At 45.1% G+C, this 12,379-nt stretch overlaps 1 pseudogene; it reads left to right on the forward strand.

Annotated features, from left to right (window-relative positions):
• The first annotated feature begins 395 nt into the window (after positions 1-395).
• LOC127223940 (NEDD8-conjugating enzyme UBE2F-like) lies at positions 396-936 on the forward strand (annotated as a pseudogene).
• Positions 937-12,379: the final 11,443 nt, after the last annotated feature.

Below are 12,379 nucleotides of genomic sequence, written 5' to 3' on the forward strand. Positions count from 1 at the left end.
GAAAAAGAAAAAGAAAGGTATAAAACTTAGAAATCTTAGAACTAAAAAGATAACATAAAAATTAAGGAAGGCCAATAAACATGGAGACTGATAAGTAGTGTCCATAAGTAGTGTATTCTAGTGTCAACAGTGGAAATTCTAAAGCACTGGGAAGGAGAAAGGGCAGAGAAAGTCTCGGGAACTCCCATGAAAGGCCACAGAGTCCAGATGCTGTGAGAGTCCTTGAGGAGTGAAGGAAGTGATGAAATCTTTAAAAAGAAATCAGTCCGCCGCCAGGAGCCAGTGCGGCCTGGCCATGAGGGTAATCTCATCTTGCTGCTGCCGCTGGTTGGGCATGGTGTTGGATGCTGGCCCACCTTGCCTGACTCGTGGTGCTCAGAAGAAAGGTGGCAGTAATGCTAACACTGGTTAGCAAGCTGAATCGGGATGATGGTCATCAGCCTCCACATCTGACTCCACTCAGAGGGTTTCTGTGAGAGACAAGTTGCTTGTTAAAGAGGTTGCAGAACTTGAAGCTAATTTACCCTGTACCTGTAAAGTACATTTTCCTGATCCAAACAAGCTTCGTTGCTTTCAGCTGACTGTAAACCCAGATGAGGGTTACTACCAGGGTGGAAAATTTCAATTTGAAACTGAAGTCCCTGATGCCTACAACGTGGTGCCTCCCAAGGTGAAATGCTTGACTAAAATCTGGCCCCCCAACATCACAGAAACAGGGGAAATACGTCTACGTTTACTAAGAAAACATTCAATTGATGGCACTGGCTGGGCTTCCCCTAGGACATTGAAGGATGTTGTTTGTGGGTTAAACTCATTGTTTACTGATCTTTTGAATTTTCATGATCACTGAATATTGAATCCACTGACCATCATTTACAAGACAATGAGGATTTCCGTGACAAAGTGCATGAATACATCAAACGCTATGCCAGATGATAGGAGAGATTGCAGGTCTGAGGACTGTCACAGTTGTCTCTGATGTGAAACAGCTCGAGGTAGCCCTCCTCCCCATCCTTATACTCCCTGTCAGCCCCTTGGGATTGCCCCAGTCTTGCGACCATGTTGTCCTGAAGAAGACCATCCTCCTGACTACACAATACAGCAAGAAAATATGTCTGGACCTCGAGAGCATTGTCTGCTTCCCTTAAAATGTTTACTGAAACTCCACTGTCTAGGCTGTGGGATTCCTCCGAAGTTTCAATGAACTCACCATTGAGGATAGCGCTTGCTTTCCTTCCCCAACAAAATCGGTGTCCTCACAAGTGATATAATGACATGTTCGGTGTGACTGGCAGATTGGCAAGAAGAAACCCGATATAAACTGGGATTGGATGCACATTCTCTTAGCTTCGTCCACGAATGTTGGCCCTGCCTAGATGTGAAGCTTCCCAGAATGCATAGTCATTCACTATAGATCTTACTGAAATGTGTATTTTATTTAATGTAAGTATATTTTGGAACAGATTTGTAATTTGTTAAAAAAAGAAAAGAAAAAAGAAAAGAAATTAGTCTAGGAAAAGTTCAAGTTTTGAAAAAGACAAAGACATATAGTTTCAAGTAGCCTAGAGAACTCTAGTAAGTCAAAGAAATGTGCATCGGCATGAAGTCACTGAGCATCTCTCCAAAGCGGTGATGGTGAACACAGACCCTCACCTAAAGAGAAAACATTTGAGTCACTTCACATTCCTTCTACAGTCACAGCTGCCAGGAGGACAAACACAACCGTTTTAAAGGAATTTAATAAAAGAATCTTTGGCCTGGAACTTGATTTACACCCAAAATATCCTTTGGAAATGACGGCTGAGTAATGACAGCTTCAGAAAGAAGTTTCTTTTTTCCAAAGGAAATTCAAATGATCCGTATTTTGCGGGCATTGTCCTGTAGCAGTTCATTCTGAATTGAAGCATTTCCTCCATGAGTCTCAAGAAGTGGACAAATCCTAGAGAGCAGAAATACCTCTTCAAAAGGTTCTAGAAGCCATAAAACAGTTATGGGGGAGGAGCCCCTAGAATCTGCTGTGCCACTGACAAGGCATGCAAAGAGCTCCAGGAACCCAGCTTTCCAGATTTGGATCATAACGCCAACATAAAGATTTTCCCATAACCTATGAAGCATACTCAAACTCAGCACAAATGGGAGGAGAGTGCCCTACCACACAAGATCCAGGGCCAAAAACAAAAACAAAAAAAAAAAGGTCACTATTACAGAGTAAAAGCACTGTGAGATATCATCTATTAGAACGACTTAAAACAAACACGCAAACAACAAAGATCCTGGCATTAGCAAAGAGTGGCATCTTCTTAATGCCGTCCCCAGATGGATAAAAGCAATCAACTTCACTGAATGATAATTTTAAAAATAGAACTTTATACCAGAGGTTACACACTAATCTCTAACCATTAGAGGGATGGCTCAGTGGTTAGGAGCACTTACTGCTCTTATGCAGAACCTGGGTTCAGTTCCCAGCACCTTCACTGCATCTCAACTGCCTGTTCCAGAGTATCTGATGCCCTCTTCTGGCCTCCACACACAACAAGCATGCATGTTGTCCACAGACATACATGTAGGCAAACACATATATAAAATAAAACAAATCTTCACAAAAAAGAATTGGATATGAAAAAAATAGACCATCTTCCAAACTAATTTTTAAATAAAAGAGAAACAATGTGATCTGATTTTCATACTCACCAGCTTAGCAAAAATCAGCAGTTTTAAAAATGCATATATTTCTGAAATATTGGTAATTATGACAGTTGCCTTTTACCAATGTAAGACTGTGAAGAAATGAATATACTAAAAGATTACTCATGGGAGACATTGATAAGCCATTTAGATTTACCCATTAGGATATTAAATATACATTATGACCCCATCATTATAATTAGTGTGTGGAAAATACTCATCCACTGGTCCAAGGAGATTTTTCCTTCACATATATTCATTCAAATTATTTATAACCACAAAAAAATGGAAATTGCCCAAAGCCCATCAGTAGAAGGACCACCAAAAATGTGTATCTACACTCAGGTATGCAATCACTTGTTTGAGAACAAGAGCAAACCATTTGTAATGGCATGGAGTGACATTCCAGACATCTTTTTTAAGTAGAAAAAAGGAGCAAAAGGTAATTCAGTGAATGCAACATGCATTACAGCTGATTTGCCTTTGCAATAGCAGAATACCTGAGGTCATTTTATAAATAAGACATCTACTTGGCTCACAGTTCTGGATGTTTGATGGCATGCTGCCAGCATCATCTCAGTGCAGACAATGACCCCTGAAGAACATCGCAAAGGTGGGAGAATATATGAGAGGAAGTGATCACATGACAAGAAGCCAGGAAACTATCCAGGGCTGGGCTTGCTCTAACAACTCAGGACTGTGACAACTAGAACCCTTTAATCCCTCCAGAGCAGTGTTCCAGCAACCTCAGACCCTTTACTAATCCCAGCTCTTAAAAATCATGCCACCTAACCAACACCTCCTTGAGGACCGAATCTCCAACACAGCAAACTACAAAAAACCACACCTAAACTACATCATCAGCATCTCACTGCTTATAAAGGCAAGAGGGGAGACAAAAACACTTAATAAGCACACACAAAAGTGTAAATTAAAAGCTCAAAGGAGACACAAAACATCAGGGCTGACACTCTGAGGATGGTAGGATTAGCAAGCATCTGAGACAGCTGTAATTTTAATTGTCTTTTCACATTGTAAGCACATTAATGCATTATTTGCAGAATAAGAATTACCTTTTGAAAGTGGAGCACACTGTATGCTTTACAATGAATGTTTATGTCCTCCTAACACTCATATGTTCAGACCTAGCCTCCATTGTGGAAGGGACATTTTGATAGGTGCCAGGAAGACAGATTCCTGAAACGCCCGTCCTCTCTGCCATGTGAGACAGTTTTCTGTGAACCAGGAAAAGACCCTGACCAGACACTGGGTCTCACCAGTGCTTTGACCTAGGGCCACTCCACCTCCAGTCCTGTGGCACCAGCCATGGAATCTTTACAATCTTGCTATGTACCCAACAGACCAAGAAAAAAATGGTGGAAGTCTGAGACCTGTGCCATCACCCAGGGCCCCACATCAGGCCCCACAGAGATGGACAATCAGGAACAAAGCAATGGAATCCAGAGAGCAGGGTCTGCCTGACACTTGCAGGGCCCCCAGCCATGGTGCTGGAAGCAGAAACCACAGGAAGTGGGTCCACCCCAGTGAACCTTATCCTTCATCGTTTAAAGGTTCCTCAACCTTACAAAAAAACACCCCTAGCTGGGTGCTGAGACACATGAGCTGCTGGGAGATGCTTCCTATTCAAACCACAGCTCCCGACTCTACCCTGCAGCTGGCCACTTGAAAAGGGGAGGGAGGGTAAAACCTGCTTCAAGAGACCTTTCTGCAGATACCAATGGCCACTTCGATGTTTATGAGGTATGGACCTCAACTCGATCTTTCCAGTTTTCACAACTCATTTTCATCTTAAATAAATATTCTAATTGCTTTCCTTCCTTGTTTTCCTTTTTCTTCCTTCCTTCCTCCCTCCCTTCCTTCCTTTCTTTTTCTTTTCTTTTGTTGTTGTTGTTTTGGTTTGTTTTTGTTCTTTTTAGGACAGGGTTTCTCTGTGTGGCCCTGGTTGTCTTGAAACTCACTCTATAGACCAGGCTGGCCTTGAACTCACAGAGATCCACTTGCCTCTGCCTCCCCAGTACTGGAATTAAAGGCATGCACCACCACTGCCTGGCCTCTTCTCTCTCTCCCTCCCTGCTCTCTCTCTCTCTCTCTCTCTCTCTCTCTCTCTCTCTCTCTCTCTCTCTGAGTATGTGTGTGTGTATAGTGTGTCCATGTTTATGTGGATGGCAGGTACCCTACTCTATGGATCTCAACCCTATTCTCTTGAGGCTGGATCTCTCACTGAACCTGGGGGGGGGTGGCGGGGAGCAAGCTACCGTGACCCTCCTGCCTGTGCTCTGGGTCACAGGCATGGACAGTCATTGCAGCTTTTTATGTGGGTGCTGGAACTTTGAAGTGCTTGCCCCCCTTTTTTTCTTTTTTTTACTTATTGTGCCCTTCCCCCAACTTCCTTGTTTCTTGTCTATTCCCCTGGGTTATCAGTTCTGTTAGGATAAAGGACATTTCATGTTTCTCTTGGTTCTTTCCCTCACCTGTCCCAGTGCTGACCCCAGGGTACTCATTGTGTCACCCATCTTCTTATGTGATAACAAAGGTACAGTGGCCAAATCTCAGCCCTTGGTTTTGGTTCTGCCCTGATTTCCTTTCTCATCTGCTAAAGAGTCTCCACAAATTGCCACCCCCTGTTCTGTTGACCCTCACCCCCAACACCACTTCTCAGCTTCCAGAGACTCTCAAGCTTTTATTCATTGCTTTCACATTGTCAATTAGTTCCCTTAGTTTGGTCTTGCATTGCCAAATATGACATCTTGAATGGATGCAGGGAGGGAGAAAGGAATGGGTTGGTGGACAGATGGATGGGTGTACTGATGGAAAAAAGACACACGGATAAACAAAACAGTTTGCTGCCTATAGTGGGTTATATTTTTTGAATATTTATTATTTTTGTATAAGGATGTTTTGCCTGTATCTATGTATATATACCACATTGTGCAGTGCTCATGGAGGCCAGAAGAGGGTGTTGAATCCCCTGGGCTAAAGCTCATGAGCTACATATTGATGCTGCAACTCTAACCTGGGTCCTCTGGAATAGCAGCCAGATGCCCTTGACTGTTGAACGATCTCTGCAGGCCCTGTGATCATTAATTTTCTAGAAGGTTGTAAAATATACTGTGGGTGTGTCTGTGAGGGCATTTGCAGAGAGGGATAACTAAGGATGGCCGTACCATCTCATAAGCTGGAATGTGAATGGAATAAAATGGGAAGGGGAAATCCTGCCTATTTAGACCTCTCTACCCTCCCCCACTTGCCACCCTCCCCCTGTATCATAGCTGCCATGATAATCACTTCCCCGCTCCACCATGTCCTCCTACCACAATGGACTAATGCCTCTAAAACTTGGGGCCAAAATCAACCTTTCATCCCTTGCATTGGTTTTCTCTGTCATCTGTTCACAGTGATGATCTGATGAGCTCCCTGGCCTCCTGGGCCGCAGGAACCAGTCTCCACATTGCCACTGCCTTGGCACTGCACTCGCTCCTTTTTCCAGGCCTGTATCTAAGCACACTCATTTGAACAGTTTTAAAATGTGCTTATTGAATACTTGGTGTGCCTAATTCTGAGTTTTGAGTAAGGAACTATGCCCAGTAATTCTCTCTTTTCTGAATCTTTCGAGTTCCTGAGGTCACCTCCTCTTACTGTATTTGTCTCAGTATGCCTGGGCTAATCTACTTATGCACATGACTATGTCCCCAGAACTTACAAGACTGTGACTTTCTATATGTGGCTACTTCTCTTTCTATATTTGGCATCCCTCGAGAGCTAGTTCAGTACCTCATCAGAATCAGTGGGTCTTTCCGATATGACTAAATTCATTCAACTGAATTAAATGTCTAGAAAAAGCACAGATGAATGGAACTATTAATACTGAGTCCAGCACATCTCCTCCAGTGCCCTGTCCATCGCTCTCTACAGCATAGACCCACCGTCCATACTGTTGACAGACTGATTGATGTGTTTGAAAACGAACAGTGATTCCTGGGGAGTGAGAGGTTTTCATTTGCTCAATATGCTTTGGCTTTAAACTCTCCAACAGTCATGGCTGAGCTTTCAAAACCAAAGCAGCAATTGCTTTCCTTCTAGAGCAAGGTTGCCACAGAGAAGGGGCCTGCTGGAGAGTCAAACACTTCTGAACAGATCGATGGAGGCGTATCTGAAGACAGGAAATTCCAAAGGCTTTCCCAGGCTGCCTGAAGGACAGGCCCTATTATTAACCTCCTCTCTGAGGCCCAACTGCTGTCTGGCTTTGCACGACTTTAACCATTTGCTCCTGAGCTCATGTGGTGGTTTTGTAGACCACAACCACTTCCTAGAAACCAAATCAATCTGAACAGTGAGGGCCTTAGTGGTCTGTGGGCATAGAAGGCGGTTTCAATGACATGAAGCCCATGCCAGGATGAGCAAACACAGCAGGCTCAAGAGAAAGAAGCCAGGCCTGCTTTGGGAGGTCCAGAGGCAACAGTCTGGCTACGTCCTTTCTAGCAACAAGACCCCCACTAGCTTAAATGCGTGTTGGTGACCTGGGGGAGGTGATACCCAAAGCCACCTGTGTAGCCACCTCTAGGGGGTGCTTCCTCTGGTATTCAAGGACGGTTGACTTGTGAGCTGTATGCTCTGAAGTAGCTGAGAGAACAACAGGCTGGGGGGGGGGGAGCTGTGATGAGCAGATCAAGAGGTCTCATGTACCACCAAAATGGAGTTAGATCTGTAGATACTTCCTGTGGATATTTTACTCATGATGACAGGAGACAGGGCTGGTTCTGCTCCATTCCAAGCTGTGCCTTTACCCTGGGGATTCAAATCCCCAAGGGCAGAGGACCATAGGCAAAATGAGTGAATACATATATAGATGTGACATCAAGGCTCGCTAGGAGCCCCAGGGGGCCTGCAACCCACCCCATCCATCCTGAGTCTTGAGCTGTAAAATGACAAACACAGGGGAGATGCTGCCTACTACTGAGAATTCACACCTCGGGCAGCTGGACCTTGTCTAGGTCCTCCTCTCAAAGGTCAGGTTGACTGAAGGGAGAAGGTGGAGAAGGCCAAGGAACCAGGACACTGAGTACTGAAAGAGGAGGCTGTGCAAGGAGACCCTGATTCCAATCCCAAGAATCCACACAGGCATGGCTCAGGAGAATAATGCAGAGAGTGATCAAGACAGATACCCAATGTGTTCCAATTAGCTTAGTACATGCACACACACACACACACACACACACACACACACACACACACACGTAGACACACACACACACAGAAGCGCACACACACACACACACACACACTATAGAAAGCCCCCCTCTACTCCCACCTGAGTGTAATGTCCCTCCTATGACATTTTTTCAGAGGCCCAGGGCATGATGGCCCTGTAGCTCATTGTCAGACCCTTGCCTGTTAAAAGAAACACAGAAGAATAGTATTTGCCTGATATGATAGAGTCATGGCACACATGAACTCACAATAGCTGTGACTACATGTGCAAGACCTGCACAACATCAAGCCAGTCAAAATCCCAGCAGGTATATGTGTTAGGGGTGGGGCTTATGGAGTCCCATCTGTAGCTAAGGAGCTATTGGCAATTGATAGATACTGTGCTGGATAGTTTGGTGCCAACTTGACACAAGCAAAAGTCATTCAAGAAGAAGGAACCACAATTTTTAAAAAATGCTCCCATAAGATTGGGATGTAGGCATGCTTCTAGGACATTTTCCTAATTACTAATTGATTAAGAAGGTCTCACCCCAGCTGGTGTCCTGGCTTCTATAAGAAAGTAGGCCGAGCAAGTCAGTAAGTACCTCCCCGTGTAGCCTCTGCATCCATCAGCTCCTGTCTCCGGGATGCTGCCCTGTTTGAGTTTCTGCCCTCACTGCTTTTGAGAATGAACTATTATATGGAATTGGGAGTGAGCTAAACCCTTTCCTCCTCAAGTACCCTAACTAAGACGGATGCTTGGGATGGGAAAGAATTGGTTTTCTTCAGGAATGTGGTTCCTGTGAGACAGCCATGCTACAGTAGATGACCTTCTACCCATGCACAGACAGGCAGCACTGAACAGACTCAGTAAGTGTAAAGTCAGAGCGCGAGAAGTTGGGAAGAGGAAGTAGTGGAAAGTATAGAACAGGAATTGGAGGAGAGGGAATGGAGATTGAATTTGATCAAATTATATTATAAACATGTATAAAATTCTCAAGTCATAAAACAGAACCATAAAATAAATAAACAAAAAAGAAAGGAAGGAAAGAAGGGAGGGAGAAAGAAAGGAAGGAAGGAATAGAAGGAAGGAAAGAGAGAGAGAGAGAGAGAGAGAGAGAGAGAGAGAGAGAGAGAGAGAGAAGGCAAGACCAGGGTCTCCTGACCAGAGCAGATGTCCTGGGTACCCGACCTGTGAGATCTCCCAGAGTCCTGTGCTCAGAAGAGACCCCATCTTTTGGGGCTCAGCTGTTCTGTTGTGGGCCCCACATATGCAGTTTGTTCTGCTGCTAACTCCCCTTGCACATCACAACAGCCCTCAGAACAGAGGTCACCCCATCCTCACGAGTCTCTCCATACCACGTTTATTTCCTTCAGCCTATTTTTGTACATGAGGGAATATTTGAAGAAATGTCCTTAAATCCAGGCACTTGCATTTACCTCCACCCCCAAGCACCTTTGGAGGTGACTTGAGTGTCATGTGATTCCCTCCTATTATTAGCACAATACCCGGTCAGTCCCAACCACCCAAACTCCTGTTTCTTATATATAAGAAAAAAAAAAGTGGTATGACCTCCTAGCTTCAAGAATACTTGGCCCAGTCCACTGTTTCTCAGCAGTATCTATTGTTCTAGTCCAAAATGACAGCAGCTTCTATGTGTCTTGCTGACATTTCTGACTTTTAGTGAGGAATGCCATTAATCAATTCCCTGAATCTGTTTTGGAAAAATTAAATAGCTTGAGTCAAGGCAAACACAGTAAATAATCCTCCCACAATCCAGCGAGTGGTGGGCGCAGCTGAGGCAGAGTGCTGTCCTCTCATTATTTGAAGTGCATTTAATTTGCCACTACATCTTCCACAGCAGCCTAGGGTGCTCACTGGGCACAAAACGGAGAATTCCAAAGCTCTTTCCAAACGCCAGGCTCCCTCTAGCTCAAGGAAGAGAAGTGTGAACAGGTATGGTGGAGAATGGACTTATCAACAGGAAGCCCAAAGAACTCTGCCTGGTGTTTTAATGCATAGGAATCATCCCTTTAACTAATTCTGTGTATGTGTATGTATTATGTATGTATGTATGCATTCATGTGTGTGCAGGTGGGTGCATGTTCCCATGCATGTATGTGTATAGAGGACAACCTTGGCTGTCTTTCCTCAAGCTCCATTCACCTTTTTATATACATATCTCTGTGTGGTCCATTTATGTATGCAATTCTCTCTCTCTCTCTCTCTCTCTCTCTCTCTCTCTCTCTCTCTCTCTCAGTGTGTGTGTGTGTGTGTGTGTGTGTGTGTGTGTGTGTGTGTAGGTGCACACATGCATACTCACCTGAGTATATGCACTTGGAGGCCAACAGCTGATATCCGGAGTCTTCTTTTATTGCTTTCCACTTTTTTCACTGAGGCATGTTTCTCAGCTAAACCCTGGGCTCCCCTATCTCTACTCAGACCTGGAATTACAGACAGGCTGCTGCCATGCCTACCCAGTATTTCTGTAGGCTCTGGAAATCAAGGTTTGTGTAGAAAATGTTTTACCCACTGAGCCATCTCCCCATTTCTGGGGTCAGGGAACAGGGTCTCTCAGTGGTCTAGAACTGGAAAACTAGGTTAGTCTGACAAGTGAATCTCAAGAACCCACCTGCCCATGCCTCCCACTGTGGCTAGAAGCATGTGCAACCATGCCCAGCTTTTTCACATGGATTCCTGGGATCAAACTCGGGTCCTTGTGCTTCCAAGGCAAACACTTTGCTTGCTGACCATATGTCCAGCCCTCTACCTTTGATGGGCTCTCTGTGAGAAGCAGTAACAGCCTGGTGCAAGTGTGACTCCTGGAGCCAGGCCAGAGACTAGCCTAGACCTCAGAGAAATGGGGGTGATTCTCATGCCTCTGACTCTCATCTGATACTCTCTTCCAGAGTGAGTGAGTGAGTGAGTGAGTGAGTGAGTGAGTGAGTGAGTGAGTGAGTGAAGAGAAGACAGGCTGTCAGTACAGTGTCATTGCTCCCACTGAATGCTGGGAATCTCACTGTTTCCCCACACATCCTCTTGGTTCAGGCCAGGCCTGTAACAGCTCTAACAGAATCAGGCAGAAACTCAAGCAGTCCATTCTTGTCCTGATTTCTAGAAGTACAAGCAGTTTCTATCTGAGCCAGGTAGGCTGACCTGGAGAAAGCCACAAGGGGAGGCCAAGAGAGCACAGGGGAAGAAGGGGACAGCAAAGCAGTGTCTTCTAGTTCCACCACCAGGGGCACTGGGTGTGTGGGCACCAGGCAAGTGACTTGCTTGCATCGTGTTGGACCACAGAGACCAACCCAACTACAGACTAAATACCATCAAGTGACCCAGCAGACACAAGCTGGAACGAGGGAACTGCCTAGCAGAGCCTGCCCCAATTTCTGACCCATACCATTGGAACATCGTATGTCAAAACAGCCAGATAAACAATGAGAAAGAACAGAACAGGTGCCATGGGTCCACAGCTTCCTCAGTTTCTGGTACTCTGATCTATGGTCACCTGGCCATGCTGCTCCAGAGTGGTGTGAGTGCTTGGCACAGAAACTCTGCTCATCCCACAATGGCCAAGAAGCAACCAGGAAAGCCAGGAGGAAGCAAGGTCCCCAACAGACATTCCTTCCCAGGGCACACAATGTCTAGACTTCCTTTCACTATGTCCCACTTTCTGAAGGTTTTGCTTTCCCATAGCAGAACTATGCAACCAAGTTGAGAGTAAAACCATACCAGGGATATGACAAAACAATTTGTGTTTGCTGATATTAAGAGAGCTGTGCACACAGAGAATAATCTGGAGAGACCAGCACGGGACAATCTCCAGTGCTGCGAACACAGCAGGCATTCTCAGTTTTCAGAGACTTACCTGCATTGGTGACACTGGTTAGATTGTATCTTCTGGATGTCTTACAATGCTGGAGCCTATATCTAAGAATGCACACCCCTGAACTGAACTCACATTTAGATGAGGTTAGGTACCACATCACTCTGCCCTCTGCCCAGGTACTTCTCTTGCCTATGCCCCATCCTGCCTCCATTTCTCAAACCATTTGACCTGGCTGCCTCTTGTCCATTCTTTACTTCAGTGCCTTCTTGAATGCAAAGCTACAGGTAGCTCACCTAGGCCACTTCCCTTTCTATAAGTCTAGAACAGGCTAAGTTCATTAAATGTGCTGTATGCCTGAAGTCTAACTTTTACCTTATCCTGGAAATGCACCAATTTTTCTTGAGATGTATAAGAGAGAAACACAAGTCTTGTAGATTTCTGTGTGATGCCGGAGCTCTCAGGTCAATGGGGAGATCTAGATTATAGTATGGAGAGGGATGGCAGGATGAGCTCCGAGTGCTTGCCTGATGAGAGACCCAGCTCTGGGGGGGGGGTCCCACACTTTGGCTTCTTTTTAGGACAATGTTCTTGCCTCATTCCTTTGCCATAATAAAATGCCCAACAGAAATCGATTTAAGAGGCAGAAGGGTTATTTC

The sequence above is a fragment of the Phodopus roborovskii genome, unplaced genomic scaffold (genome assembly GCF_943737965.1).
Source record: "Phodopus roborovskii unplaced genomic scaffold, PHOROB, whole genome shotgun sequence".
Taxonomy (NCBI): domain Eukaryota; kingdom Metazoa; phylum Chordata; class Mammalia; order Rodentia; family Cricetidae; genus Phodopus; species Phodopus roborovskii.